Here is a 16,051-nt window from a genome sequence, read left to right as displayed (position 1 = left end):
TCTGCCCAAGGTTACACATTAAGTAAATGTAAGAGTCTAGACTTGAAACCAAAAGTCTGATTTCAGGGGCTGCAGTATTAACCACCATACCCCAATTTATTACCTAGAGACTGCTATATCTATCTATCTATCTATCTACCTATCATCTATCATCTATCTTATCTTTGATTTCACCTACCTCTAGGTAAGTAGGTAAGTAGAACACACACATGGACACTAATTACTACCATCTTCAAGAACAGAAGTTTCCTGGGGCGCCTGGGTGGCGCAGTCGGTTAAGTGTCCGACTTCAGCCAGGTCACGATCTCGCAGTCCGTGAGTTCGAGCCCCGCATCGGGCTCTGGGCTGATGGCTCGGAGCCTGGAGCCTGTTTCAGATTCTGTGTCTCCCTCTCTCTCTCTGCCCCTCCCCCGTTCATGCTCTGTCTCTCTCTGTCCCAAAAATAAATAAACGTTGAAAAAAAAAAAAAAAAAAAAGAACAGAAGTTTCCTGATGTTGTCTAAATTAGGCCACTTTATGCAAATTATTCATGCCACAAAGCCAGTGGTAGTGCTGGCCTTTGAATTCAGGGATCTAGTTCAATATTCTTTGTTATTTACTACCTTCTCCAATATTTATTTGGTCCAAACCAAATTGGAGTGTTTGTTTTTCCAGTTCTCTACAACTTGTTCACAGATTTATAGCCTTATCTCTCAGCTCTGATCATTTCACTAATCTGTTCAGTACCCTTCATTGCCTATTGAATGAAATTTATTAAAAAATCCTTTCCCATAATATTACTCTTTTTTTTCCCAGATCTAAGCCTAACGACATTCTCAGTACTGTGCTTCGACTCCTACATTTTCCTCAATAGATTTATCCACTGGCATTCCCCACTCACTAGATTGTCAGGTGCTTACAAACAAGGACTAAGTTCTCATGATATTATGCACGCAGCATTTGCCATAGCATCTTATATGTGAGAGAAACTCAAATACATTCAGTTGAAAATTTGCCTTAGCAGAAGTAAAATAATGTTGCCTATGTGTATTTTCCTACCAACGCACACATGCTAAAATATCATTTCTGGGGCACCTGGGTGGCTCAGTCAGTTAAGTGTCTGACTTTGGCCCAGGTCATGATGTCAGGGCTCGGGAGTTTGAGTCCCACGTAAGGCTCTGTGCTGACAACTTGGATCCCAGAGCCTGCTTTGAATTCTGTGTCTCCCTTGCTCTCTCTGCCCACCTCCCTACTCTCTCTCTCTCTGTCTCTCTCCCTCAAAAATAAATAAAACATTAAACATTTTTTAAATAAAATATCTTTTCTATCAGGGAGTAAACAATGCTTGATCAAGGATAGAAGGGGAAGAGCGGGGAAAACTGGCATAAAACACTGTGTCATTTGGTCAGGATTATCAGTTATCCAGAATAAAACCAAGATCTGGAGAGAATGAAAAAAAAAAAAACAACAACACAACAACCTTTAAAATAACTGAAGTTGATGAAAAAGTTCTGTACATTTGGACAACTTACTATGCAAACATAGTTCATCAACAGCCTTTTTTTCTCCTTACATTATATACACTTCAACAAACTTGGCTTCCCCGTTCACAGCAGGTGGGCAGCAGAGCCAATAGTTTATGTCCTTAACACTGTGTGTGTGTGTGCACACGCACACACACACACACACACACACCTTTCTATTAAAAGCACCTAGGCCTTCAAAACATAAAATTCAAGACCATCTGAAATACAACATATTTCAATAGCCACTGGATAAAACACTAAGTAATACCTACTGGAACTAAAGTCCTCTTTAAGAAAACGTAATTTTTTTCTCTTTAAATTACATTATATTGACTCTTTAAGGAGTCAGGAATAGGTTTAACACATGTTTTAAGGACCTTATAAAAATTAACTAGACTAAAAAGGCAGGGTGAGGCAGTTTCAGAAGAAACTTGGAAGAGATATTCCACGCGGTGAGGCTGGTACTGGAGATGCAGAGACAGGTCTGGATCCAGCTGCCAGCGTGCATTTGCATGGAGGCAGACACCAGGTCCAGAGAGGACAGTAGTGAGCAACAGGTGGCAAACCAGGCTAGCAGGACACATGGGGGCTGACTAGCAAGAGGTAGCATGTCATAACAGGCAGGTGCAACAAGGCTAAAGGGCGTCCAGGAATTGGCACTATGCAGATCCAAGAAAAGGCAGAGGCAGAAAAGTGGGTCAGCAGGGAGCAGGGTCCTACATGCCAGCTGGATTTAGACGCAACTCGTTTCCTCAGACACAGACACAACGTAGAGAGACCCAGACAGGTTTCAGTGACCCCTCATTTACTGATATACAGATGGATGATAGATGATAGATCGATAGATCTAGGTAAACACATTTATACACCTATATATATCTCTATCTCGATCTTGATCTTGATATCGATCTCTATATCTCTCCTTCACAGAGCATGAGCTATAAATAAATAATGAATGAATGAATGCCTTAAGTAGGGTATTAGATTTTAGAGGCAAAAAACAAATTTATCAAAATGAGTAACCTAAAATGTATACTGCTACTCTCAAAATATTATAACTGAAACAATAATAACAAAAACAACAGTAGGAGTCAAAATTGCCATTAATTGGTACAAAAATATTGTACCAAATATTGTACCAAAAATACCTATAAGATACAAATAAGTAGACTGAAAAACTTGATAGCTAATAACAAACTCTCTAACGCAGGTGATCACAAAATAGATATGACAAAACCATAAATAATCAGTTAATAAGTGAGAAGATATGAGAAAAATTAGTTCACTGATAATATTCAAAATACTATAAAACACCACGAGGTTAAACTTATATGGCATTTCCGAAGAAAACTGTAAAACACGGAAATCTAAAATGACTAAATTTTTTGGTATAGGAAGCCTGTAAACTTAAAAATCTTCACATAGTATTACATTTTTTCAAATTTGTAAAAACTGCTTAAGTTCATCTTTTTTAAATTTTTTAACACCTACTCATTTTTGAGAGACAGAGCGCGAGCAGGGGAGAGGCAGAAAGAGAGACACAGAATCTAAAGCAGACTCCAGGCTCTGAGCTATCAGCACAGAGCCAGAAGCGGGCCTCAAACGCATGGACTGCGAGACCCTGACTTGAGCCAAAGTGATGCTTAACCGACTGAGAGACACATGTGCCCCTATTTTTTAAAATATGTATTTGTTACATGAAATACCCTTTTTTTTTTTTGCATACTGAATACAACCTAACTCTATTAAACAGGAACTTATTGTCTTATTTTTTTTTTTTAATATATATTTATTTTTTTGAGAGAGAAGGAAAGAGCAAGCAGGGGAGAGGCAGAGAGTGAGAGACAGGATCCGAAGCAGGCTCTGTGCTGACAGCAGAGAGCCCAATGCAAGGCTCCAACTCACAAACCGTGAGATCATGATCTGAGCCGAAGTCAGACTCTTAGACGCTTAACCAACTGAGCCACCCAGGCGCCCCTCTCATAGTTTTAATAGTATAACAAGGTTAGGTGATTACATACCACAAAAAGTGCCATTGTGTGAACTTTTAAAGGAAAAAAAATCACAATTTAAGAGAGGTTTATTCAAATTTAATTCCAATAAAGAATTCTATATACAAGAAACAATACATAGAGACTGGTGATTCATCCTAACATTTTTTACTATGTTTGTTTTCATTTTAAATGTACAATGTGAAGACTTGAGTGTGACATTAACTCTTAGAGATATTGTGAAAAAACACTTAATATCTCTAAAGAAATGTTAATTTTAAATGATAATTTGGAAAGTCTTACAGTAGGTAAGCAATAAATATAGATGTTTGTCATCATTTCTTTATTACCATATGAAAATTTAGATTTTTCAGTAATTGAATTATGGTTCTATTTCTTCCTGACATTGTATTCTAGAATCCATTGTTTAAAAGTAGAACTTTACTGAAGAAAAGGGGTTGCATTATTTAAAGTTACTAATCTATTAATAATTTAAATGATATTTATTCTTACCTAATGTAAAAACATTTAACTGTATGTATTATGGGGAGATATGTGTTCACTAACAGCCAAGATCTAGTCTTATTTGAAGTAAATATATATATGGGAGATTTCATTGACTTTCCTTTCATTAGTAAATTAAAATTAGAGATGGGTTTTTCTTTAGTCACTAGCTTTTATTTATCTAACAAGTGTATCTGTCAATTACTGAACATCTAATACGTATTGGGCATTGTGTTAGTTCAGGGGTTCTCAACCTTGACTGTGCGTTAAAATCACCTGGTGTTTTTCAAACTTCCTAGATGATCTAATGCGCAGCAAAGATTAAAAACCAGTGGACTAGACACATTTAATTCCATCAGCAACTCTATTAGCATTTACAGAAATATTCTACTTCAGTTGGGCCGCAGTGGTTCATGGGAATCCAAATTTTAACAAGCTCCCCTAGGGATTCTGATGCAACTAATACCAAGACAATTTCTTAAAATAAACCTTGAGGCCTGGTTATTTCAATAAGTGCCTTACATAGTCTACTGTCTTTATTTCAAAGGCCTTTTTATAAACAGGCTACCCAGTATGTAACATGAAAGATACCTTTTTTTTTTTAATGAGGATTTACTGGACTAAAAAATGTTTTACAAAATTAAGTTCTTTTATGATAAATTAAAACATAATTTTATTACTGTAAAGCCAAGGCTTTATGAAGAAAAAAACGAAAGGATTCAAAGAGGGCAGTTTAAGATTACAGTTCTCCATGCCGAGTTCCATACTGCTATAACCACCTTCAGGCACCCAGGAAACTCTGAACCAGACGAATAGATGGCAACACAGACCAGCTTCTTGAGAGTGTCCTGGGGAGTGACTGGGTGTAAGGTAAACACAAACCCTAAGGCTCTCACTCTAGTGGGGCCAGTTGGGTGAAATAGTGACTCTTGTTGACATAGAGGCCAGGAACAACAGGGGTGGCCAGGCATTTGGGAACTGGGTGACCAGGAACAAGCGACCCACCAATTTTAAAATCAACAGCCAGTAAACAGTCATACTCTCTTATAAACATGGCATGCGTGCCTGAACTCAAATTCTCTACTCAATTTAGTTGTGACAGCCAGATTTAGCAATTCATTACTTACACTTAGTATCGGTGGCTTAGCAATTTCACCTACAAAAAGAGGAGTTTTGCTATAAAATGTTGTTTTGAGTAAGGGAGTTTCTGGTCCCATAAAGTTTCTGGGAACTTCTACCAAAACAAAGTTCAGATAACCCTTTCCAAAGACAGCAAATGTTCATTATATCTTGCACTGATGAAGACACATGCATTTTGGACAAAGCACGAGTAAACAAATCCCAAGTTGAAACAAAAATAGAAATCAGTATCTAATAAAGAAAGTGCCAGTTCATTTCAGAAAAGATGATGAGGGTTTTGACAATTATCATTCTTGTTAATTCACTCAGCAAAGATTACATAGTACCTGTTCCTCCCCAGGTACTTTTCCAAGCACTGATGGTTACTCAGTCCTGTCCTACAGAGTGGGTGATATGAACAAATAAGCACTACAGGGCAATGCGATAAGTGCTTGGTTATGAATAATTATAGAGATGGATATTATAATCAACATGAGACATGTGGAAAGAAACAGTTGTGAAAAATGGGTATAGTTTGCTGGTCCACATTCTACAAATAGTTTTCTTGTGATTATTTCCTTGCAATCATCAACTCTGAGTCAGGAACATAGGAGAAAAGATAAGTGCTTCCAAACTTCCTGTGTGCTTTTTCACTAAATTTTATTCCCAAGGAGGCATACCATTTAAAAATGCGCTCTATCCTAAAGCCTTTTGTGTTAATCCAGTAGTGCTAAGCATTTAAAATAATTCCAAACATGTCTTGATTTTCAAAACATCATGCTTTTTTAAAAAGCTGATTTTGATAGAAGTCTAGTTCTCAGTTCTGAACCCCGAATGATTTCACAACCCTATTCTTCCCCTTGTAGCCTTTCCTTTCCCTCTCCCTTCTCTCTCTTTTCTTTCCCGCCTCTCCCCCTCTCTCCCCTCCTCTGTCTCCATTATTTGCCTTTTCTTTAGATAGACTATGAAAAGCCCCAGAGCCCCAGAAAAGTCTTGGTGCCCACTTCTAAAGGTAGCGCTAAATTACTGCCCCCTAAGGAAATCTCACACTAATCTTATAAGATCTTCTAAGATCGTGCTTCATTTTTTTTTCCTGTGGCTGAGGTTATTGCTAAGATAATGTATTTATAAAACTCTTAAGTAACACACCACTGCCAAAAATAGTATTATAGTATTATCATATGTCCAGAAGCTGATTTTAATCATCACTTTAATCTTCAAAAGATAACTTACTCCATTGAGAAGACTGGGATTTTCTTCAAAGTCAGAAAAAAAAATAAGCTTTTTGGTGAATTGAAATGGATAAGATTAAAGAAAAAAAATCTGCTATGGGAGTTTTAGAAAGCTATATAAAATACCAAACCCTCAAAGAAGCAAAAATAAATTTGGAAACATAAGAAGTCTAGCTATCTTAGAATCCTATATAGAACATGAAAGAATTAATATCTTGAAATTACTTAGTTCTTTTTAAAAAGTAGCACATGTTCTTTGTGCTATTACATTTATATAACATAATACAAAAATCTAAAAGACTAAACCACACTGATCTGAATAAAATGGTAAAACAATATAAAACCAATCCAATATCACTTATTACACTTATTTTTCAGCAGAGCAACCTCAAAAAATTGCCACCTTTTGGCAACTTCAAAGACAAACATTTCTGAGAACAGCACAACAGATAGGTAATGTGCAAAGCAACCCTGCGTTCTTGCACCCTTTCTTCCTGATGTGCTGTTTCTCACTAACCTAAAACAAAAACTGACACAAAAGGAAAGAGCTTGTTGTGCCATGGAAAAGTAACACCCCTGTGCACGGTCCAACTTCATTTTATGACAAAACAAATGTTATACTCCTCTACAGCCATGCCTCATATTATTCATTTTTATACCCTTTAATCCCCAAAGAGCTGGAGTTTCCCAATCATGAATAAAAATTAAAAACGTTGACCATATTTCACAAAGAGGTACAACAATCATCCTCTGTTCCCTAGGATCTGTTAGTGCTTCCAGTCATGGCTGTGAAAATGACTTCCCTCTCATACCGCGTGCACACACACCTCAATCGGAGGGACCAAAAAGATTTTCTGTAAGCAGTGTGTAGCTAGGGATCTACTGGATCCACTGTGGTCAGGTGTGCGGAAGGAAGTCTTAGCCCGGATTTACCACCACCAGTTACTGAGCGTCAGACATTAAGTCTTGGTAGAGAGTACGAATTGATTTTTCTCTTTCCATTATATAAGAGGTCAAGCTAAAGTTTCCCTCTGCAAGAGTAGGGTAATGGAACACGTAGCAACCTGCGCTAATGACTCAGTGACATACTTTTGGGCTCTGGTGTTAGACTGTCTTCTGGACACAGAAAGAATGTTCCGCAAAAAAGCCTTATCAGAAGAGTTTGTAAAACCTAAATTGCTCCAACAGCTGAGCAAAGAGAATAGTTCTATTGAAAGGAAATTAATGAACAAGTGTCAAAATGGACAGTTGGTGTCTATTCCTAGAGGATTTGGAAGTGAGAAGTGGAGTTGAGGAAACCATGTTAATAGAGCCCTTGTTTGTATGAAAAGAACATCGAACTTTACCAAAATATCCATCATGGAAGTCATGCTTGTCACAGCCTGCACTGAGCAGAAAAGAATGTTTTATTACGCACTATGTAAGCATCTTATTTTTTTGATCTCCAACAGCATATGATCGTCTGTTTTCTTGGAAACAAATTTAGAAAGAAATTCTACTCTCAGCGATATGATTCTTGGACCAAAATGTGCCCATTATTTTTGAGAGAGAAAAAGACTCTTTCAAGCCCAAATTCTCTGGTTTCTAAATGAGTTTAAAAATATTTGGAATTAAAATATTTTAAGTTTTAGCCTTTTTGAGTAGCAAACCCACTGAAAACTAAATTTTCTCTATTCTGTCAATAAATGAATAATAATAAAAATAAACATTTTCCTGGTTATTAAATTTGACCAAAAGTGTAATTAATAGTGATTGAAAATATGAAGTATATTCCTTCCCTATTTTAGGAAGACATTATATAATAGGATTTCTTAATAAAGGCTTTCTTTATAAATCGCTTATGTAAAATAATCTCTTAAACTTCAGTGTAACTCACATTAATAAAACAAATATACCAAAACAAACACTGTGAAGGCAAGTATTATATAGATCTCTAAGTTTAATATAAAATTTTGTACAGAATAAAGGCTTATTAAGGAAAAGGTAGAAAAAGAGAATGAGAATAAAGGGAAATTTAAAAAAAAAACATTTACTGTAGGGTGGAACTAAGTGAGTTTATGGGAACTCTCTTAATTTTTTGCTTAATATTTCTGTAAATCTAAAAGTCTGCTAATTGGGGCGCCTGGCTGGCTCAGTCATCAGAGCATGTGACTCTTGATCTTGGAGTTGTGAGTTCAAGCCCCATGTTGGGTGTAGAGATAACTTAAAAATAAAAAGTTCTGAGAAAATAAAAATAATAGTCTGTTAATTAAAAAAACATTTGAAAGGATATACTTTAAAAAGGGGAAATCATCTTGAAAAATGTTAAATATATAATAAATATGGAATCAGAAGTGGTAAAATAAACTTGAATCTGTTCCTAAATAGTTAATCATATCAATTTTTGTAACTTAATATGAGATCTAGAAATTTAAGACATATGGTAGTAAGTGATAGATTCTTTCCAGAAGGTAGAACCATATGTGGGATATAGGATTTGGTGTGGGACTGTAAATAGGTAAAATAACAACTTTAAAAAGAAGCAAAGAACAAGGAATGGACAGAGGCAAATAGAAATGAGATGATATTATTAAACCTTTATAAAGACAGATTTGTGTAAAAGAATTAAAAGAAGTTAGGTAAACAATGAAAACTTATGAAGCAATAGCAGTTCTAGTGGAAAGCACATAAAAAAGTTATTCTGAAATATAATGTACATTTGCTGTTGCTTAAGAATATTCAATCCTACCATAGAGTGAGTATAAGAGGAGAAACAAGAATAGATGAAATTAAATATAAAAGCAAATGGCTTGGAAAACAAATTAGACACAGATAAAGCAAGGGTAGCCTATGCTTGTGAACATAGGAAGGGATGGCGGGGCAGTCAATAACCAAATCAATCAAACATCAATAACCAAATATGTCTAAGACATCAAATATTCAGGAGGCCTTACACTGAGCATTCACGGGTGAAATCCAGTTTGGCTCACACAAATTAAAGTCATGGCCACTCAGTCGATTATAGGTGAGCTAGAGCTTTTGACGAGGTCCAAGGTGCATCCATGTATTGGTTCCAGTCACCTTCATTTGCTGCAATCTCTTGCTCTCTCTCAATTATAGTCTTTGTAACTACTGTAAGTGAGCAGATTGAAGGAGGAGAAAGGCAGGACACAGCACTGTGTAATTCAGGACTTGGCTAGTACGGTCTTTCCACCCTATTTTTACCCTATCCTGAGGGTGCCAAGCTGCTATATCTTTTTCCCTTTGCCTCTTACTGTATATTTTTAAATAATGAAATAGACATTGGATTTGGAGCATCAGGTATGTGACCTCTGCGACAGGCTGCCTGTACATGGAAAATACAATTGCATCATTATTTCCCAATGGGACAGAACACAGGTCCAAATCTCAGGCAGGAGCTATCAACACTGCCTCTTTTGGCCACTCTACTAGAAAAACGGAAGTTCCCTGCAGGTTGCCAAATAAACACTCAAAGGTCCTCTAAGTTAGTTTGCCCCTAGATTTTTTTTTTTTTCCACTGTAAGGGGGCTTTTATTGGTCACTGTAAGGGGGCTCAGAATAAGAACTTCTTTTTGATTATATAAATCACTGGTATAAGAACCAGGATTAGTTTATAACCATGTGGTCATGAGCAAGTAGATTCATTTCTCTTTGCTTTGGTTTCTCCTTCTTTAAAACAAGATAATTGTATAACATGCTTGGTAAAACACTGTGAGGATGTAACGAGATCATTCACGTAAAGCACTTCAACACAGGGCCGGCCACTTTTTTTTTTTTTTTTTTCAGAGTTGAATAATGGCTACAACTTTACAAAATATAATATAAAACTCCTTTTCAGGGGCGCCTGGGTGGCGCAGTCGGTTAAGCGTCCGACTTCAGCCAGGTCACGATCTCGCGGTCCGTGAGTTCGAGCCCCGCATCAGGCTCTGGGCTGATGGCTCGGAGCCTGGAGCCTGTTTCCGATTCTGTGTCTCCCTCTCTCTCTGCCCCTCCCCCGTTCATGCTCTGTCTCTCTCTGTCCCAAAAATAAATAAAAAACGTTGAAAAAAAAAAATTTTTTAAAAAAATAAAAAAAAACTCCTTTTCAGTCTACACTCTAAAAGTACCAATTCTCGAACATTATATTGTTGAATAGCTTAAATCTCATGGCAGTTTATACTTAGATATAAAAAATGAAAAATTAATTTACATGGTTTAAATAAAATGGGTAAACTTTTACTGTGAAATTACATAGCAAAGTCTTTTCCAGTCATAATATCTAGCCTAGGTCATGAAATCAAGGAAGATAAAACTTAACATAATTTTTATGTGACCAGTGACACACTGAACATGTAATTTCTGTACTTAAAAAGCTCCAGATAAGATGCAATTTAAACATATTATGATTTTTGGTGTGCTTTTATCACTATTCTAAAAATTAACACGTATTGGCAGAAGGCAAAAACGTCTGAGCTTCTCAAAAAGTGTGAAATGTGTGTGTATGGCTGGTTAAACAACTTTTTTTTTTTCCTAAACCGGTAGAAAAACTTTATGGAATAAATGTGTTTGTACAGTGGTGACTATTTGTCACAGGAGGCTCTGACATAGACATTAAAGTACCAACTATTTTGGACAATATGTCATAACCAGCCAGTTGGAGGACAGTAACAAAATCCTTGGCCAACTATTCTACACTAGACACATCTGTTTAGCTTAGCAAAGCTAGTAACACCAGAGCCTACTATGATTTGGATCATCTAAATAGCACAATTCATTTCAGTTTTAAAAGATGTAAGCAACACTGAAAAGTTACTCCATGTATCTTAGACATTTTAAACAGCAGCTGTATGTAGTATCATGTAAACGTTCATGGAATATTTTAAGCAAAAAAGGCAAACTATATAATATTGTATTATATTTTTAAAATTATTCAGTACATTTACATTATGTAATATTACTTTCTATGAAATTTTGGGGAATGTAGAAAACAAAGCAGAGTGTGATTTATTAAGGTGATGCGTAGGTGGATGATTTTTTTTTCTTTTCTTCAATCAAAAGTTAAGTAATGCAATACTGATTTGTAGAGACTTTTACTATGTGCTAGACACTGTATATTAAGTGTTTCGTTGACTTGTTTTCATCTTTAAAACAACCTGACAAGGTGATATTATTTCCACTTCATGGACTAGTTATTGAGACTTAGAGAAGTTATATAATTTGCCCACGGTCAAATATTAGCAAGTGGCAGAGCTGGGCCTAGAATTTGGATCTGAAGTCAAACCTCATATTTGTAACCATCATAATTGGAAAAAAAAAAAAGTCTACTTTATATATCCTGCACTCTGTTGTTTTATTTATGAACAGATATTTGTAGGCATCTATCCTACTTTTCTGGGATGTATGGTGACCGATTCCTTCTGATTTGCACGGGATTTTCCCAGTGTTAGCACTGAAAGCCAGGGTCCCTGGGTTCCCATCCTAAGCAAACCTACACCAGTTGGTGACCCACCAGGAAGCATCGTTTAACCTGGAAAGATTCCAACGGTTCATGAATGTTGCTGCCAAATTCATAAATCTAAATGAAAAATAATGGAGAGAATAAAATTACGAAGAAAACTTCCTTTTTGTAAGCACCAAAGAATGAGTGTTTCTCAGGTAGAGGAGCATTCATTGTCTCTTTTTCTGGAAGCCACGGCCTAGAAAATAAATGAGCAGCAGCCTCCTTCGGCACCATTTTCGGCGAGTGCACGAACTGAGCACAAGTTTTGTGGAAGTTGTGTTCTACTCCCAAATGGAAGGGAATCCGGGGTGAGAGCAAGGAAGAGAAAATGTATCTTTTAACGGATCTGAATAGCAGCCTCTCTGGTTCCTCCCTGGCTTGTCTTAGACCCCTTTCTTAGCTGTTTTAAAACTGCAGCCCCACAGCAGGCCTCGAACCCACAGTCCTCCCGAGCACAGGCCCCGCCCCTTTCTCGGCAGAACCTGTCGCTGCCGCCCTCTGGGGACTGCGCAGGATCTGACAGTCTTTCCTGTTCCTCTGCGTGGTTCACGGCCCTCCCCCGCGTTCTCTGAAGTGACTCGAATGTTCTGTCGAGTCTAAGTGCAAAACTATTTTTACCACAGTGTTGGGGCATCTCTGGGCACAAACTGCTTGCAGATTAGGTAAATTACAGGTGCAGGGGTTCATGTTACTTACTTAGCTGCCACCAGTTTAAAGCATTAATCTGCCTCTTCTGAATTTTCCCTTTCAGTCAGCGGGCCTTTCCTTCACCTTCTTCTACTTTTTAGGCCACTCACGGGCCATGCTAGTCGCCTCTTCTGCGGGCAGGCTGGACCTGAGTTTTGCTCCTTCTGTTTCACTCCTTCCCCGGCCCCCTCCTGTCTTCTATTCCTTTCTCTCTCTTCTTCTCTTTTCACTGCTGAGAAGGTATAACCATTTTCCGTCTGGCTCTCAGTCCTACTCTCTCAGCTATGACTGAAACAGCTTTCTTCGAACCCAACTATGCCACAACATAGCCAAATTCCTTAGATGCGACCCACGAAAATCTCTTCAGTTTCTGAACAAACCCTCAACTGTGGCTGTTACTTCCTTAAACTTCCTCCTACTATCGCCACCATCCCAACCCACAGGGTTGCTAAAAATCTTCGACAGGCTCCCTAGAAATAGCGACCCCACATCTCAGGGACTCCATCCCTAAACCATCCTTTCTCGAGCTTCCAGTTCACGACAGACTCTTCATTGTTGTGCACTAGCTTAAACCTCAGTCCTTTTCTCTAAAGTTCCTAGCTCCCGGGACACACTTACGTGATCTTTTAATTAGTATCTGTCCCCCAGGAAACTGGAGATTTGTTGAAGCATGAATACATAAAACACTGCTACTGGAGATACAAGGTTCAATAGTTTCACTTCCATTATACCACTAACACAAACAAATCCCTAAATTCGTCTTAAATATCTGCCTCACCAAATCTAGGTGTTTCAGTTAACTCACTCTGGCTATTTCCGTCAGAGGCTTTATGAACTGGCTAGGGAATGGGGGGAAATTAACGTTTATTTAGTGCACATTCCATATCATGGACTCAACACGTATTATTCATTTTAGGCTGACAAGCCTGTGATGGGTGTGTTATATATGCTGGTTGATCTCTCACAGAACCGAGAATCAGAAAATATAATTAAGAATGGCTAGGGGTGCCTGGGTGGTTCAGTCAGTTAAGTATCCAACTCTTGATTTTGGCTCAGGTCATGATCTCATGGTTCCTGAGTTTGAGACCTACACATGGCTGGGCACCATCAGCATAGAGCTTGTTTGGGATTGTCTCTCTCTCTCTCCCTTTCTCTCTGCTCCCCCTTCGCTCCCGCTCTCCCAAAATAAATAAACATTAAAAAAAAAAAAAAAAAAAAGAATGGCTAGAATTAAGATCCTGGCTCACTCCAAAGTTGTTTTTCCATTGCTTACACCACCTTCCCAAAGACTCATAGCTAAAATCCACCATTGACTGAGTACCCACAATCCTTTCCCTCCCACTTCTTTTCACAGAGAAGAACTGGATACAGTCAAGATTTGTGGAGATGAAAATGCGTTTACAAATAATTCAGCATGAAGTAAGAATAATGAGCTAGTAAACTGAAAACTTTCCATTTTATCACCAGCCTCGTTTCAGATTTTATTATGAATGAACTCTAGGCCCCCGATAAATAATTGATCTTTAATATGATTATTCTCTCATTGCTATTAATTTGTCCATAATTTTTAAAAACGTACTTGCACTATTTTAAGTTTGGAGGATTTCGGTTTACACAAACCTGTTTAGACCACTCGTCAAGGTCTGTGTCTCCCAAGTTCTGCTGGGAAATAATGCAATTGCAATTACAAGCATCTCATATTCTGTAAACAGTTTGAGTTCCAAGAGTTCACCAGTTAGTTGTTTGGAAGCATTGCGTATTTTCCCATTACCTAATCTAATAACGGGTGGTTATTTCCCAAGCTGGCATTTCCTTTTTCTCTCCTCGCACCTCCACCCCCCAGCCCCAAAACAACAACAAAAGAAGGAAAAGGCTGTTTCAACTAAGGTGAACAAAGACACTAAATTTTATTGGCCGGAGTCCTAGAGAATGTTGGGAAAGGGGCTTTATAATTTAATAAGGAACAATTCAGTAGTAAAGTTTGCATTCACACAAAGACATGCCAGCCCCTGTCTGGGAGGCTATTGATCAGCACCTCAAAGTCTTTTCTACTTTCTAGAATCTTCTCTCTCTACATTTTTAACTCACTGTTTCTCCAGGGACAACACTTGAATGAGGGAAAAATAAAAAGGAAAGTGCGACCTTTCACATTCTTTGGTAGATTCATGATGTGCAGACTCCCCCACATCTATCTGATACCGATTAAAATCAATAGTGACTAATAGTGAATGGTGCCACCTTAACGTCACTTCCGTTATCCAGGCAACAAAATTCCTTACATTTGCTATTGTTCTTATCTCATTTTTTGCCTATATCTAATTCCATTAATGAAAGTACTTTTATAGAATATGTGACATTTTTAAGGGATTGCACAATTTTAAAAACTTCATCACTACCTTTGAGAGTATGATGTCTTTTGTCACTCTATCAATTTTATGGATAAAAAAACTGAGAATTTGAGCTGTAGGAGTTGACTAAGAATTCCTAAGCTAAAATGACTATAACATAAGGCTTGTGCACCCCAATTTGGGGGCTATTTCTCACATTTTTTATCTTGGTCAATTTCACTCACCCTTCTAGATTCAAACTCCATGAGAAAAGGAATCATTTTTTACTGTTTTATGCTTACCCCAGGACACTATCTGGCAGTTAGTAGGTACCCCAAAAATGTTGAATAAATAAATTTTAGTTATTGTTATCTTAATAATCTTAGCAATAATGTTAAATACTTTTACTGGTTAAATATGACTTTTCAAATTGTCTTCACATTAGATGCATCATACAGTGTGGTTAAGAGTAGAGGATAATTTTCCATAATGGATGTTAGACTATCTGACCTGTTAGAGCCTCCAATCTGCTATCTTAACTGCTGATGTTAGCAACCAGCCCTGCTAGAAATAGGAGAAAATGTCACACACAAAAATAATGGCTTCTTCTTATTCTTCCCTGGGTTTCTTACCTTTCCAAAATCCTAAAAATGGTTCTAAAACTTGATAGGAAATTATTCAGCTGCATAATAACAAAACATAAAAACAGTCAAAAGTGTCAGAACGGAACACCCCAAGCCTATTACTCAACAGGAAGAGACTATGAAGAATTATCTTCTGGAATAAGCGACTTGACTAAAAATGTAGCTTGTTCCTACATTGTCTGACCATTGATCACTTGTACTGTCTTCACTCTTTTCATTTACAGAATGAAGTCATAGTGAACATAGCCTATAATTATCCCTGCTTGGGGGTAAAATAAGAAGACCTTATGTTTCCATCTACTTTTTCAGGCACTGACTAGAAAGGCCAAAACCAAGGTCGACTGTCATCCCAAAGGCCATTTATAGGTGAAGGGTGTCCTACCAGAGCTCTGGGAGGGAAAAAGGAAAGGAAAGAGAAAGAAAAAGAAAAGAATGCAATAATAACAGAGGGGGGAAAAAACCCTCTGCAATAGCTCTGCTTTATTGCCTTCATAAAAAATGGTCTTAGCCCTGTACACAGCCTTATGTTTTAAATGCTAAGGCTCATCAAGCAACTAATAGAA

At 37.4% G+C, this 16,051-nt stretch overlaps 1 protein-coding gene across 3 annotated transcripts in view; it reads right to left on the bottom strand.

Moving 5' to 3' along the window:
* The window catches only part of LOC147579020 (uncharacterized), a 169,641-nt gene that overhangs the window by 151,672 nt on the left and 1,918 nt on the right, over nt 1–16,051 (bottom strand). The window lies entirely within an intron of this gene.

Source organism: Puma concolor, chromosome B4 (genome assembly GCF_028749965.1).
Source record: "Puma concolor isolate L17-30 chromosome B4, mPumCon1.1.hap2, whole genome shotgun sequence".
In the NCBI taxonomy this organism is placed as follows: domain Eukaryota; kingdom Metazoa; phylum Chordata; class Mammalia; order Carnivora; family Felidae; genus Puma; species Puma concolor.
This window is presented reverse-complemented; position numbering and strand designations above follow the sequence as displayed.